Below are 13,390 nucleotides of genomic sequence, written 5' to 3' on the forward strand. Positions count from 1 at the left end.
TCTACCCGCAGTGCACCAGAACCTTCGGTTCTCCAGTGGTTTCTGTGGGGAAACTTAAAGGTGTTGCACCTGTTCAGACGAGCTGGCGTGCAGCCGAAAGACGACTAAACGCTAGTTAAAAAAACAAAAAAACAACTTAATGTGTTGAACTATGACCTAATTCGTGTACGTATTAAGTCTAAAACCAGTGGCAGCAATGGCGTTAAATTGCAATGTTATGTTACTTATTGACATTGAAAACTCGATAAAGGAGAGTTTGTTGTCGGTGTTCCACTCTGCAGCGGGAGATTCGTGTCCATGCGCACAGGTATGTGTGGACGCCTGCAGTGACGTCATTGTGCCGGCGGGGGGCAGCAGAGGCCGCCGTAACGTCAGAGAAGACGTTACGCGCGCATCTCACGCGAAGTCACACTCGGTTGTGACGTCTGTTAGGACTCCTCCAGCCGAGACGTCATCAATGAGATAATTACTTATTTGAATTAGAATTCAAACTGTTTGGGTTAACTTTACTGTCCGCTCGCGACCGGAACGCCTTTCTCAATGAAGTGTCATTTATCACGTGACGGGTGGACCTTTTTCACGACGTGCACGTTGACGGGTCATAACAGAGCAATTACCATTACTGCATACCATTGCTCAACCACAATGGTATGCAGCCATTATTATTTTTATGGTCCACCTACAGTCCTCCTTCCTCTGGGGGATCACTGCTTGTTGTTGCTCCGACTCACAGTTAAGTGTAGCTGTGAAATAAATAACAAATAAATAACATAAAATAAACACTGCACTGTGTGGTAATGTGTTTGAGGTGAAGCAGTGTAGGAAACGCTGCCTCAACCATCCTCCCTGCGTCACTTCTTTAGCGGTCTCTGCTCCATAGAACAGCCCTCAGGAGCCCAGTAGCTTTGTTTGTTCCAGGCTGCTTTCTCTCGGATGCGGTTGCCTCTGGTCCGAGGTGGACAATCGGAATCCCCCGGGACGACCCTAAACAATGTCAAGCCAGCTACCTGCCACGACCTCAAGCCACAACGCCCGGCACGCTAAACCCCCCCGAGTAGGAGCCAAGGGCCTCGCCTCAACCCGCCCATTTCCATCGTCTCGCCGTCTGTCTCCGTTTGTGTCGTGAAGTCTGTCCCCATAGAAAGATTTACATTCCATCTCCGTCCCTCCTGGTGTGGAGGTTAAACTTAATGTCTCTGGGCCGGCCTCTTTCGAAGTGTTGTGGTCCATATTGGTTTCAGTCTCTGCATCTCTATCATTCTCTGTCATTAGTTGCGGTGCAGACTGTGGTCCCGGAGAGCAGGGGGTCCGTGGTTACCGTGGCGATAAACCGTCCCAAGGTGCGTAATGCGGTGGACCAGGAGACAGCGAGGCGTCTCGCAGTGACCCGGGGCTCAAACGTGGCGTTCCTCATGGGAAAAGTGAGACAATGGTAAGAGATGGAATGGATGAGGCCAACCAGCCGAATTCAGCATCAGTCATTTCCCTCCTCTTCCTCTTTACGTCTGTGCCTTTAAAAAAATAAAAATAAAAATGGCTTTATGCAATTTTATGTTAATATCGTGGAATCCTAAGAGCAGTCCACCCTAAAATAAATCCGAAATGCTAATTTGCATTCGTACATAGAGGGAGACGATTAGCTTAGCACACCCCAACAACACAAGACAATGGTGCAAAAGTCGACAAAATCGACTTCACAGCCTTCAACAGTAATTACATCTGTTTGATCTGCACAAAACCCAAAGTGTGAAACCACTGTGTCATTTATGGGGTACCGCGTTGGGACTTCTCCTTTGCCTTTGTCATTTGGAGTCATTATAGTTTGAGAATCTCAGGTGTTTTAATAATGCTTTAATATTAATCGCCATGGATTGAAACGTGTTTTCAAACCGTAGAGGAAGGACATGTTGACAAATGGCCGTGATGCAGTTGTGGAAAGTCATCAGATTGAGACTCCTTCTTAGTTCTTCTGCTCCTTGGAGTCCTCAGAACTGGCGGAAGCACCGTCGGTGACCTGACCAAGTGCACACTGCACACACACACACACACACACACACACACACACACACACACACACACACACAGGACAAACACACACTTGCCTGCACAGCGTCAGGCGGCCAAAGCCAGAAACCCGCCGCGGCTCCTATTGCCTGTGAAAATAATCGCGCGCCCAACGAACTCCCTCCCCTCAGTGGAAATAATGTCCACAGCCTGGATCAACCTGTCCGCCTTACAAAGTGCACGGCGGCCCCAGGAGGGACAAGCGCGTACTTTGTCTCGGTACTTCGGAGGTTGGAGCCTCGCGCATGGCGGCTGCCGAGGGCCAACCGGTCTGCGCCCCGAACAGACAACGGTGTGTGCAGAGGAGCAATTAGCCGGCGCTAAACGGGCTGCCAGCGAGCGGCTCCGCTGTTATTCCCGCCGTGCCTGTAATGCGCTTTTAATCGTCCCGCCACACGTTCCTGTCGCCGCTCTGGAGGCCCCGCGGTTTGACCCGGAGCGCCGCCGGAAGCGCGAGGGATCCATTTTGTTTTAAATCAGCGCCGACGCGAACACTCCCAGCTCTCGTTTTTCAGTGTCAAAGTGTTTTTATGTCATTTGTGAAATTGGGCGCAGTGACTGTCTGCAGGTTTATGTATTTAGAGTGTTTGGGAGGTTTGTTGTCAGGTTCGATCTACACGTGCTCAGCTGAAGTCGTCACACAGGAACGGTATCACGCAGTAAACCAAACAACCGACCGGTTTAATGGAGAAACGAATCGGCGAATAAATCCTTGACCCACTTAAGGATGCAGTCAAATCTGAAAGACTGCACAGTAAATTCCTGCTCTCACATGAACGCATGTGTGGTTATGACCTAATTACAGTGTAGAAGTAGCAGGGGACATTTCTGCATTCATTCTATTTACATTCCTGTTATAATGTTGAAACATGAGCACGTTTTCACTGCGGCCTCAAATTCAAACGCACACGTGTACAAATCCCGGGCTTTCCCAGCTGTTTTGGCTCGTGTCCCCTGCACACGGAGCGGTGGCTGTTTGCGGCTCTTCATCGGTGGTTCTGGATGTCCTATTGCACCAGGTTAATAAAAGACATTACAATTAGTTTTCCAACATGAAAGCTTTTTTTTAAATTTTCCAGTGAATGCAGCTTAATTTCACGCAGCACCTCAGGCTCAGTTTTTAATGTGGCCTTTGCTACCCCGCTAATCGTCCCGCCACTCCTCAGCTTTACACTCTGAAGACTGGAGACTTCTTGGTGCACAATGACCCTTCAGCTACGCCTCCCTGTCCGCTGCTCCGTTCAATCCGCCGGGTTCTGGATCCCGCAGTAACGACCGGACCAGCTCCCTCGCGGCTCCTGCTCCTTTCTTCTCCCTCCGCGGGGGGGACAAAGGTCTCCGGGGATCTCCGTCACGTCGCTGCTCCCGTAAACAGCGTGACGCACCCGTTCCTCTACGACTGCCCCGCGTTGACCCACAGCTGTAATCAAAGCTCCCAGCTGATGGGTGTCGCCGGCCCACTTTTGGTTTGTTGTAATCATTTGCGTTACTGCTGCGTTGCGGGGAGAGGAGGACTTTACGAGCCTCTGCCTGAGCCTGTGACATAGTGTTTGTAGGCCTCTTGGGCGATGTTGTAATTACCACATGAATCCAACGGAAGGGGCTGTGGTCGGAGTATGTTAGTGTTCCGTTAATGAGGAGATTGTGCGTGCGTGTGCGTGTTGAGCACATGGGAAGAGAGGCCTTTGTGTGCCAGCGAAGCCCGAAGCAAAGCTGCTGTCCAAATTGCAGCCCTCGGACTCCGGCTCCAACTTGTTGTTTTATTTTTTTTCATCCTCATCATTTTCCCTTCCTCTCCGACTTTCCAGCTGCCATACTTTGTAATTTTGTGGTCTCCGTGCAGGAGGGAATTTGTGCGCTGGTTATGATCTGAGCCAGCCGGCCAATCGCACAGCCTCCCTCAAATTGGAGCAAGATGCCACCAAGGGTCCCGGTCCGATTGGTGAGCTACTGACGGGGTACGTCTGCATTTCCTTATGATCTTAATTGAGGGCTAAAGGTTTCCGCAAAAATGTAAAACCATGAGACGTGGTTAGTAGTGATTTTGGATACTTCTGAGCGTTTTTTGAATGGTATTGAGTCAGAGAAATGCCTCAGTGTTGTCGCCTCCGGCCCACTCGACTAAAAAAAGAAAGGTTAGGGAATAAATGATACTGAAACTACGGCCTCCACCGTCGCATGTGAAGTCCTGTGGACTGAGTGGACCTCCTGTGCACAACGGCACCGTGATGTGTAACAGAATACCTTCTTTTGCATTTAGTGCTCTTTTGTTTGACAGCGGTGTTGGACATATTCCACAGGAAGCCGTGCTGCTGCCGTGTGCGTTCCCTCTGTGTTGATTTCACCGGGCTTAAGTCCTCCACATTTGCACGTATCTCCAGTGTGTGTGTTTTGAGGTATTGATGGGGGTTGTTTCTTCCAGGGTTCAGCCCGTTGGGAGCCGTTGGGCCGCTGATGGCAGCAGACAGACGTGCAGGCGCAGGTTTGGTACGTCGAACCCCTTGTTGTCTCCTGCTGCAGGTACTGTTGTACTACGTTGTACTGCTCTTGCACCAGTAGTTGCAGTAGGAGAAGAGCATCTGACAACTACTCCAAACGCATCTCTGCTACTAGTGGTACTAGTGGTACTGCCTCGAATCCTCCCACTACAACAAGCTCACTGCTGTTGTTGTAGCTTCTACTCATCTGTTAGTATTCATGTTGCTGCTACCAGCTCAAAGTACTCAAAGCACATTTCCTTTACTTCAGATACTAGTGATACTGATGCTGCTCATATACAGCAGTAGTTCTTCCTCGAGCTCCACCAGCGTATTCTCAGTTTTTCGGTTCCTCCTGCCTTTGTGTGTTGGCTCATCTAATTATATCTGTCCACGGGCCGAGCGGCCGCGTGTTTTTCTTTGCATCCACGCACACGTCGTCTGTGCCCTGAGGCCAGGAAGTCCACGCTGTTTCTATTTTTCGACTCTGTTACTCCGTCCCCCGTTATCACGCCGGCCTCCTCTTGTTTTTGCGCGCGGAGGACGGAGTCGCGGCGCGATAACGCCGGCGGCCGGGCCGCCTTGATAAGTCGGAGAGAGGAAGCGACGCCGTGCCAGGTTTCCACTGCGGGGGCCAAGCAGGGCTTCCACATTATTTATGTCGCACAATTTCCTCACAAACAACACTTTCCTCGCTGTGACGCGGGTTCGCCCCGCTGACTCGTTCGAAAGAACAAGTAGTACTTTGGATTCTGCCGCTGTAAACACTTTAAGCTGATGCGGACCCCGCGTGGCCGGGCCTCGACGTCGGACCGGCGCAGCGCCTCTCGCGTAGCCGTCACAGCCGGCGCAACGCTGCCGAAGGGTTTAAAATACAACTGTTGTACTATAATTTACCGGCCGTACTGGATTTAGCGTGTAAACTGCAGGGCTTATCGTCGCAGGCCTGTCATTTACAGGAGGGCACCCTGGCAGTGCCCTGGTCCTCCTTCCGTTCCGGTACCGGATCGTCTCCCTGCTGACCAATGATGACCGGTTGCATTCATTCAAGTGTCTCATTGCAAGCGGCACACGTCTCCTGCCGGGCGTTTATTCACTGTGGAGAATCTCTCCCCAAAGGTTGAATTGAATTTGAATTTTGAATTAATTTTTTCGAACATGTATAAAAGGGAAAAAAATGTAAAATGTTACTACTTGTACACACCAAGAAAATACAAATTATTAAAAAAAAAGTAGAACAACAAAGAGCTAAGACACAACAGAAAAAAAACTGTTCGGAAAAAAAGGAGTGGGAAGAATGCAAAGGTCACCAAGCGACCTCTCGGCCCAGTGAGCTGCAGTAGGAAAACGCTGATCAGCAGATCAGGGAAGTCCAGCACGGGGGAAGACGTATGATACCAAGGTCGTAGTCATCTCCTGATATTACATTCTACCGCAGCGAACTGAACAATATTTTGGCTGCGTGCTCAAGGACCTTTTGTGGTTGGCGGCGACTCGCACTTTCTCAAAAAGGCCTTTTCTCTTTTTTGCCTGTTTCACACTGACGCTGGCCGCCTCACGCAGCACCTCTGGTGATAAAACGGCCGAGTGCATCGCCGTCATTCTGGGCCTTTCTAACGGCCCCCGACACACACACACACACACACGCACGTACGGTCGAAGAAAAGGAGCCTTGGATCTGCTTGGATGGTCAGAGCGACACAAACGTCTTTCAACCGATTCAAGACTCTTGAGGAGTCAATCGAATGCCTGCGATCAAACCTCCTCGGCTCAAAACTGTGTTTGTGAGGCAGAAAGGAGCGTTGATGTGGTTTTGACGCGTTGAGTTGCTCATTTCCTCCCAGTATTTGACTCGCTGCGTCTCGATTGCCGCGCGTCTTCCAGCTCGTTTGTCAACACACTGACGTCTTTTGCCAAAGATTTGGTCCTCGTCGGATGTGCATTTAGCAGAGTGATTATTACTTTGCCTGCTGATTTTCAGGGCTGTTGTGGCCGTACTCTGCGTATCATCTTCACCTTCCCAAGCCTGTAGTTGGTGTATTTAGGTTGGTGTAGTTTCGTACACATGAGACATTTCTCACAGGATTGACTTTACGGTGGAAAAAAGTCTGCATCTTCCCCAATATTAAACAATTGAAAACCAAACTTCCTTCCCAATTTACATCAAAAGCAGCTGCGCTCTGTGTGATGCCCGGTGTGTATTTAAAGATCCTGTGTTTCTTACAGATTATTTCCTTTTAATGGTTGTATTCTGTAACCGTTTTGGGGTCGGGCACAGATGGCAGCAGCCGGAGGGAATCCCCGATGGCTTTGGAGTAAGAAACTGCACTGCTCTGATGTGGGCCAATGGCAACCACAAGGACCTGACAGCTTTCTGGCACGCGATTGGCTGCCGAACCTGCGGCTTCCTGTCCGGGGGCCCCTCCGCCTCACCGAGGAGGAAATGAGAAGGAGGAGATGGTTGCGTCACAGAAGTCTGGTATTAGCGTCTGCTGCTCGTTTGGATTTTGAGAGACCTGAATGAAAAACCACCGTGCTCACCTAATTCCCTGATGTTATTTTGGTTCTCTAAACCAGAGGAACATCACAAAGCGAGAGAAAAAAGGGAGAGAGAGAAGTTGGCACCGGAAAAGGAAAGCTAAAATAGTTGTGTGATTCTTTTTCTCTGAATGGTGAGGCTAAATCAGACGAGCGCAGACGTTTGGCCGTGTAGTACTCCTCCGATTTCCTTGTTTGAAGTGGGGACCCCTCGAAGGCACGCGCACACGCACGCCAGTCAAAACCTTGCTGGTCTTCCCGGTATTAAAGCTCAGTCTCTCTACAGGGATGGGGAACCGGACGAAGAGTGCCAAATATAGAGAAGCCACATGTTGAATGGAAGTCAAACCTCCGTCCAAAGCTGACATAACAGCGGCCAATTCAAACACCCGCTCAGTCCGTTTGAGACTGAGTGACATCGTCCAGCGATGACATCACCGGGCCTCAAAACCGGCAGGCTTTCCCATCGAGGGTTGAGTCGCATGCAGGGGGTCAACGTCTTTTGTGGATGAATCGATAGGAAAGATATGGGCCTCGCTGGATTATCACGTCGAGAGCCATAGTGAATACGTTGTACTTGTGCCGGGTGATGTAAGGATGTTGTCTCAGACTTCGGATTATCGTAATGTGGCAAAAGCGTCGCTTTTTTTCTGGCTCAAAAGGATGCAGGTTACAGAAATGTCAATACGGGAATCTGAATTTACCGAAGAAAATCAAATGTGCCTTCACCCACACAGTAATTATATTCACATTATTATTTATCAAATGTCTCACTTGAAGTAAGTTGTTAAACAGCAACCCTACAATATCGGCATTTGGCTGAAAATGTCACCGCGGCACAATAATGCTTCATGGTTGAAGGCCCCGCTTGCAGCCCTGGTGGTCTCATGTAACGGCGCTCTGCAAACTGAAGGATACACAACCCAGTGGGCTGAACACATGAATCAGTTAACTGTGTGTGTCGTGTCGTGACCCCACCCAATGCAGCTATTTGCCTCCTTTCCTACTGAGGATTCAAAGTGAGTCCCCGATTGAAGGTCTGCTCTTTTCTCTCTGTCCATTTTAAGTCTGGAGTTCTCCGGAAATCGTTAATCCACATCAAACTTAATCGCATTGCCCTCATGGGAGGCCATTGTTGTGTGTTTTTCTTTGATGTGGTGCGGACACCAGCAGCACCAGCAGCAAAGCAGAACACCTCGGCGTGTCGCGTTTCACACGCGGTTCTCAGGCCTCGTGTGGCGCTAGCTGTTGGATGTGATCTCCTCCCATCGGACATGGTTCCAATATCGTGGAGATAAAAATCTGACTTCTCTGTTTGGACCTCCCAACTCCACAGGGAGGTCAGAGGTCAGCGGCGGAGCGGCAGTCTTTAAGCTGGTAGGAATTCAGCAAAGGGAAGGATGGCCACCGCTCTTCCATAACTGCTACCTAATGTTACCATTGGAATGATGCTCGGAATATAAAGACAGATGGGATTAAGTACGCTAATGTATCAAAATACGTACGGGTGAAATTAGGCCGGCCATGGGGCATTTTTCAAAAGGCCATAATGCATTGTAGTTTACGGCCTATTCAGTACATGTTGTAGTAGTTAAGAGAGTTGTTTCACAAACAAAAGTCACTGAAAGAATCTCTGCAGTAATGATTTCAGTGTCAATTGTAATAAAAACCTTCACATGAATGCTGATTGAGGGTTGGAGACATCTGTGTCTTGCTGGACCCATTCGTGATGACTCACAGTAGATCTGGGACCATAGACACATAATGTCAAACTCTGTAAGCAAGTAGATAAAATACAAGGTTCCCTCCTTCACGGCAGTGAGATAAGCTGTTATGGCCCCGCGAGGCAGGAAGAGAACCACCTCTTATATTTAGTTATTAAACAATAGGCTCTGCTGACTCATGCTCAACCTTGCTAATAACAAGCCGCAGTCTGGACAGTCTCTTATCTGCTCTGAACAAGACGGCTCCTTTCCAAACGTGAATCTCGTCACTGAAGAACAACAATGAAAAAATCCAGACTTTTGTTGGGCGGATCTGATTATCTCGTGTCAGGATCGCTGCCAAATGTTTTTTCTCTGTGAAACTTGGAATAGGGGATCAGAAAGCGCCGCTCTCCGCCATCGGCCTTTTCAGGCCAAACGTGCCTTTTTGGAGTTGAAAGTGCTTCGGCGAGTCTCTTAAAAGCTCTCGGCTCCCACTCATGTGGCACAAAGCATGACAGACGGGACTGTCAGGCAGGACTGAAGGGGTGGAGGCGCTGGAGACGAGCGCCGTGGATAAGAGGGGAGATCCTTCCGGTCGCTGATAGCGATGGTGCCAACAGCAGCACCAAAGACAGACAGACTGGAGGTCGACCTGTCTCTTTATCTGTCCCCGTTAGAGTCGGGGTCTGTCTTCCCCCCCGCTGCTTTCTGGCCGGCCTCCTGTCTCTTTGTCATTGATTTTCGCTTCCTCTTTCTGTCTTTTGCTGCAATCAAGGGTGATGGGGCTGGACGCGACACGGAGAAGCGCTTTGCTGAGGACTACAGCAATTATGACGGATTAAATAGATTGGATAAAGCACTGGCAAGATGGTAGAAATAGCTAAAATGATGACGAAATTATTTTATTTTATTTTAATCTAAAACAATTGAAAAAAAGTTACATCTAGCAAGCTTGATCTATTTTCAAATAGGAATTGTTACATTTTTAAATACATAGCTAAAAGGCTAATTTAGACCATTTAAATAGAAAAAATAATAAAAAGTAATATATTGTGAAAAGGGTTTATTATTTTAAAATACATCAATATGTTGTTCAAATAGAACTGTTCAAAAATTGTTGAAATAGCTAAAAATCTATGATAAAAGAGCCGTGTTAATCTGATTAGGGCTGTGGGTGCACATAAAACAAAGGGTGTGTGTGTGTGTGTGTGTGTGTGTGTGTGTGTTTCTCTACACACTTGTAGAGGAATTCTCTTGTGGGTGCATGTGTGTGTAGTCACATGTGGTGCAAGACAAAGCTCGGCGGAGCAAAACCGGCTGAAAACACTCTCCGCTGTTGCCTCAGTAAATGTTGAAAAGACCTTGAACCTCTCTCTCACACACACACACACACCTGCGCTGCGAGGGTCTGTGCTATTCTGGAGATGCAGCAAGGGGAATTCGGCTGTCGCTTACGCGCCATTTCATCAGCGGAACACTCTGCCATTTAAGTTGGGCCATGATACACTCCTGTAATCGGGGATTCAGAGATGCAGTTTTTTTTTCTCCCCCACCAAATCCCAGCCTGTCCGCCAGAGCGCTGACTGTGTGTGAAGCCTGACCAGGCCCCCGGATTGGTCGCATGTATGTTAACGCCAGTAGTTTTCCTTTTTAATTCATTTGACCGGCTCAGAGAAAGAAAGAGAATCAATAGAATCACATTATTTCCACGGCTCCCTGCAGAATGAAAGAAAAAAAAACAACCTGAAAGCGAGCACGATGATTTGGGGTTATGAAAACATGTCCGACACATGTGCTCTCAATAAGGGGCGGTCAAATAGAATCAGCGACTTGGAGGAATTAGGGAGTCGGGATTGTGGCGTGGAACTTGGGAGCGCTCAACGGTAGAAAGCGTTTCGGTTCCAGCTGGAGCTCTTTAGAAATTAGGACGGATGCCAGAGGCTTACCGTACCTCGCAGTGTACTCTCTGGTTTCTCCCTCCCGTCCCGCCGCTCTCCGCGGTGCACTCGGTAATAATGTAAATGTGTCCGGAGGGACCGCGAGCGAGGAGGCGTTCACATTCTGACTGCAGGACAGAAAGCAGAGTTACACTTAAAGAGTGAAATCGCTGTTCCCCAGATAGCTGTAACCTCGATTAACGCCAGCAATGTATTCTGTATTATGCGTTTCTTTGGCAGTTTTCACACAACCGTGAGCTTCCCGGGCCCGATGCTCTGCTGCAGCGGGCTGCGTTTCCTTTCACCCTCTTTGGTCTGAAGGTGATTCAGGCTTTCCGGGATCCTCGCAGCCCGATCGGACGCCTTTCAGATGCTCGTTTCGTCCAAATGCCAAAAATATCTAAATTACAATCTTCTAACCCAAAAATCTAAGTGGAATTATAGATGATAGTAATAGACCCGCCTGACGTTTGTGTCCCACCGTTTGACTCCCAACGTCCACCAAAGACGTATTCATCTCTAAACTCTCATCCCGTCTTCTGACTGGAGCCCGGGATGCTTTTGCTGTGCTCGCAGTGTATGCAGGTGTTCATGACCGCTGCATCATGGGTATCGCACCCCAATGTATTACGAATAACTAACAAATGTTGTCTGCTGCATCTGTTTTGAAAAAGATATGAATAAAACTGAATGTTAGAGTTCCTAATCTAAATTAACAGATGATAACATCCTTTTTAAATCATATTTTCACCTGTTTAAAACTACACTGCCATTGCTTTGGTGGTAGCGAAATAAAGATAATATATAGTTTTCTACATCCAACACAAAACACGTTGACAATTTTTTATTGGAGTCGGTATTTTAGGATATTTGATGCCCAACTGTAGAGATGTGAAGACCAGAGATGGAGAGGCTGGTATTGTTTTTTACTGCCGTGTAGACACCACTGAGAAACTGGCCTGTGACCCATTTCCACTCAGGAAAACCGTCTTTGTCAGTAAGATCAGACAACAGTGAATCTGTTGTCTTAATTTGGCTTCAACGCCGCGCCGAAGCCAAAACTCACCATCAGCACTCCCCTCGTCCCTCCATCAAGCAGCAGCAGCAGTCGGAGGATAAAGTAATGCTTGCATTTCAGTACGGCATTTCCTATTAATGCATGAATGCCCCCGTATCCCTAAAATCCCCAAAAGGCGTATCCATGTGAGCCCCCCCCTCTCTCTCTCTCTCTCGCTCTGTGTCTCTCTCTTTAGATGTTAGAAAGAGATTAGCCTAATTCTTTTCGGAAGTCCCTCTTCCCACAGTCAAGCCTGGGCCTAATTGGGCTCTGTGAGGGATGAGGGATCACTTAGCTCTGGTTTAACATCAGAGGAGGGCGAATAAGTAGCAGCTCACCAACACATACACACGGGGCATCAAAGTGCGGCATCGTGAGGCGTAGTTCTTTCCATAGGACTGATTTGGGATATTACCCGGCGCTTTCATGTGGGTGAGGAAGCAGAGCGGAAGCAGCCGGGAAGGGCTGGCGATTACGGTTTTAATAATCAGAAACACTTTGAACACTTATTTGCTGATTAACCCGTTATCATTTGCAGTGTTTATGCGAAGAAGATCAGCTCCTGCAGGGCCGACCAACCGCTGATCCAGGAGCAGCTGCCGCAGCGCTTCCTCCTCCTGCACACCGGTGCGTTTCTCACAGGACGGGTCATATGGCAACAGGACGGCACATTACAGAAATATTACTTTATCACTATATCACTGATATCCTGGCAGACAGACTGCATTTGTTGAGATTGAACAATGAAGCATGTCATGCATGAGAGATCATTCGGGATCTATTGTGTTTCACTTTTTTCAAAGTTGATTCTCATACTAAAAAGATAATGCACACTAGAAAGTCAGATGTGTGTCAGATAAAAAAATGTGAAAAAGGATAAAACTTTTTTCATATTTTGAATAATTACCCTTATACAGTTTGCTGTCTTTCCATTTTTAAGTTGTGTTTCATCTCATCCTCTGTCCAGGCCGAGGAGCAGGAATTCCTGAAATCCAATCCCACTCCGTCTCCGTTGCCGGAGCGACAGGTTGCCAGAGCCTTTAGTTGGCAGAAGCCTCGGGGTATCTCAGGTGATCTATAACATCCGAAGGCCTCAACGTCGGACGTAAATCCCAGAAATGAAGATAAGAGGCAAAGCTAAATGTAGTTTAAGCAGCGCCACAATTTGCTATCGTTGTCAGCAAGCTTCACGTTTCCCATAGCAACGTGTGCACGAGCTGATTGAACAAAACTCATTCTCTTCATCAGTGAATTACAAATACACATGTTGTTTAAAGAAATGGTCTTGTACCTTTTTTTCATTTATTTTTTTCCCGTTTCAAAGCGGATCGTGAAGGAGCATCACCAGATATCAGAACAATAGGAAGGCTGGACAACGAAACCAATCCGTCACAAAAGATTAAAAAGGCATCAAAAGAACGAAGCCTGCAGCAGCTGCCATTTTTGCTTTGAAGGACACCTGATTACTGGGATAAGACGTGTGTTCGTGTGACCCAGTAACCGGCGCAATATGCTGTAATTATTGCAGAAGACTCAGCAGCTCTTGTCAGATCTGCGCCAGGTGTAAACATTCCTCTGTTTTCGGAGCACGCTTCGGCCTCCCTCTGCGTG

General features: G+C 48.1%; 1 protein-coding gene across 2 annotated transcripts in view; it reads left to right on the top strand.

Moving 5' to 3' along the window:
* The first annotated feature begins 34 nt into the window (after positions 1-34).
* The window catches only part of bmp6 (bone morphogenetic protein 6), a 48,406-nt gene continuing 35,050 nt past the window's right edge, over positions 35-13,390 (top strand). The window contains exons 1-6 of one of the 2 annotated variants that reach the window (XM_078095700.1): positions 76-307; positions 1,273-1,432; positions 3,908-4,022; positions 4,487-4,551; positions 12,318-12,406; positions 12,747-12,849. The gene's annotated coding sequence lies outside the window, so the exon portion shown is untranslated. Of the gene's footprint in view, positions 308-1,272; positions 1,433-3,907; positions 4,023-4,486; positions 4,552-12,317; positions 12,407-12,746; positions 12,850-13,390 lie in introns of both variants that reach the window. The other variant, XM_078095699.1, reaches the window with a different exon arrangement.

This window comes from Gasterosteus aculeatus, chromosome 21 (assembly GCF_964276395.1).
Source record: "Gasterosteus aculeatus chromosome 21, fGasAcu3.hap1.1, whole genome shotgun sequence".
NCBI lineage: Eukaryota > Metazoa > Chordata > Actinopteri > Perciformes > Gasterosteidae > Gasterosteus > Gasterosteus aculeatus.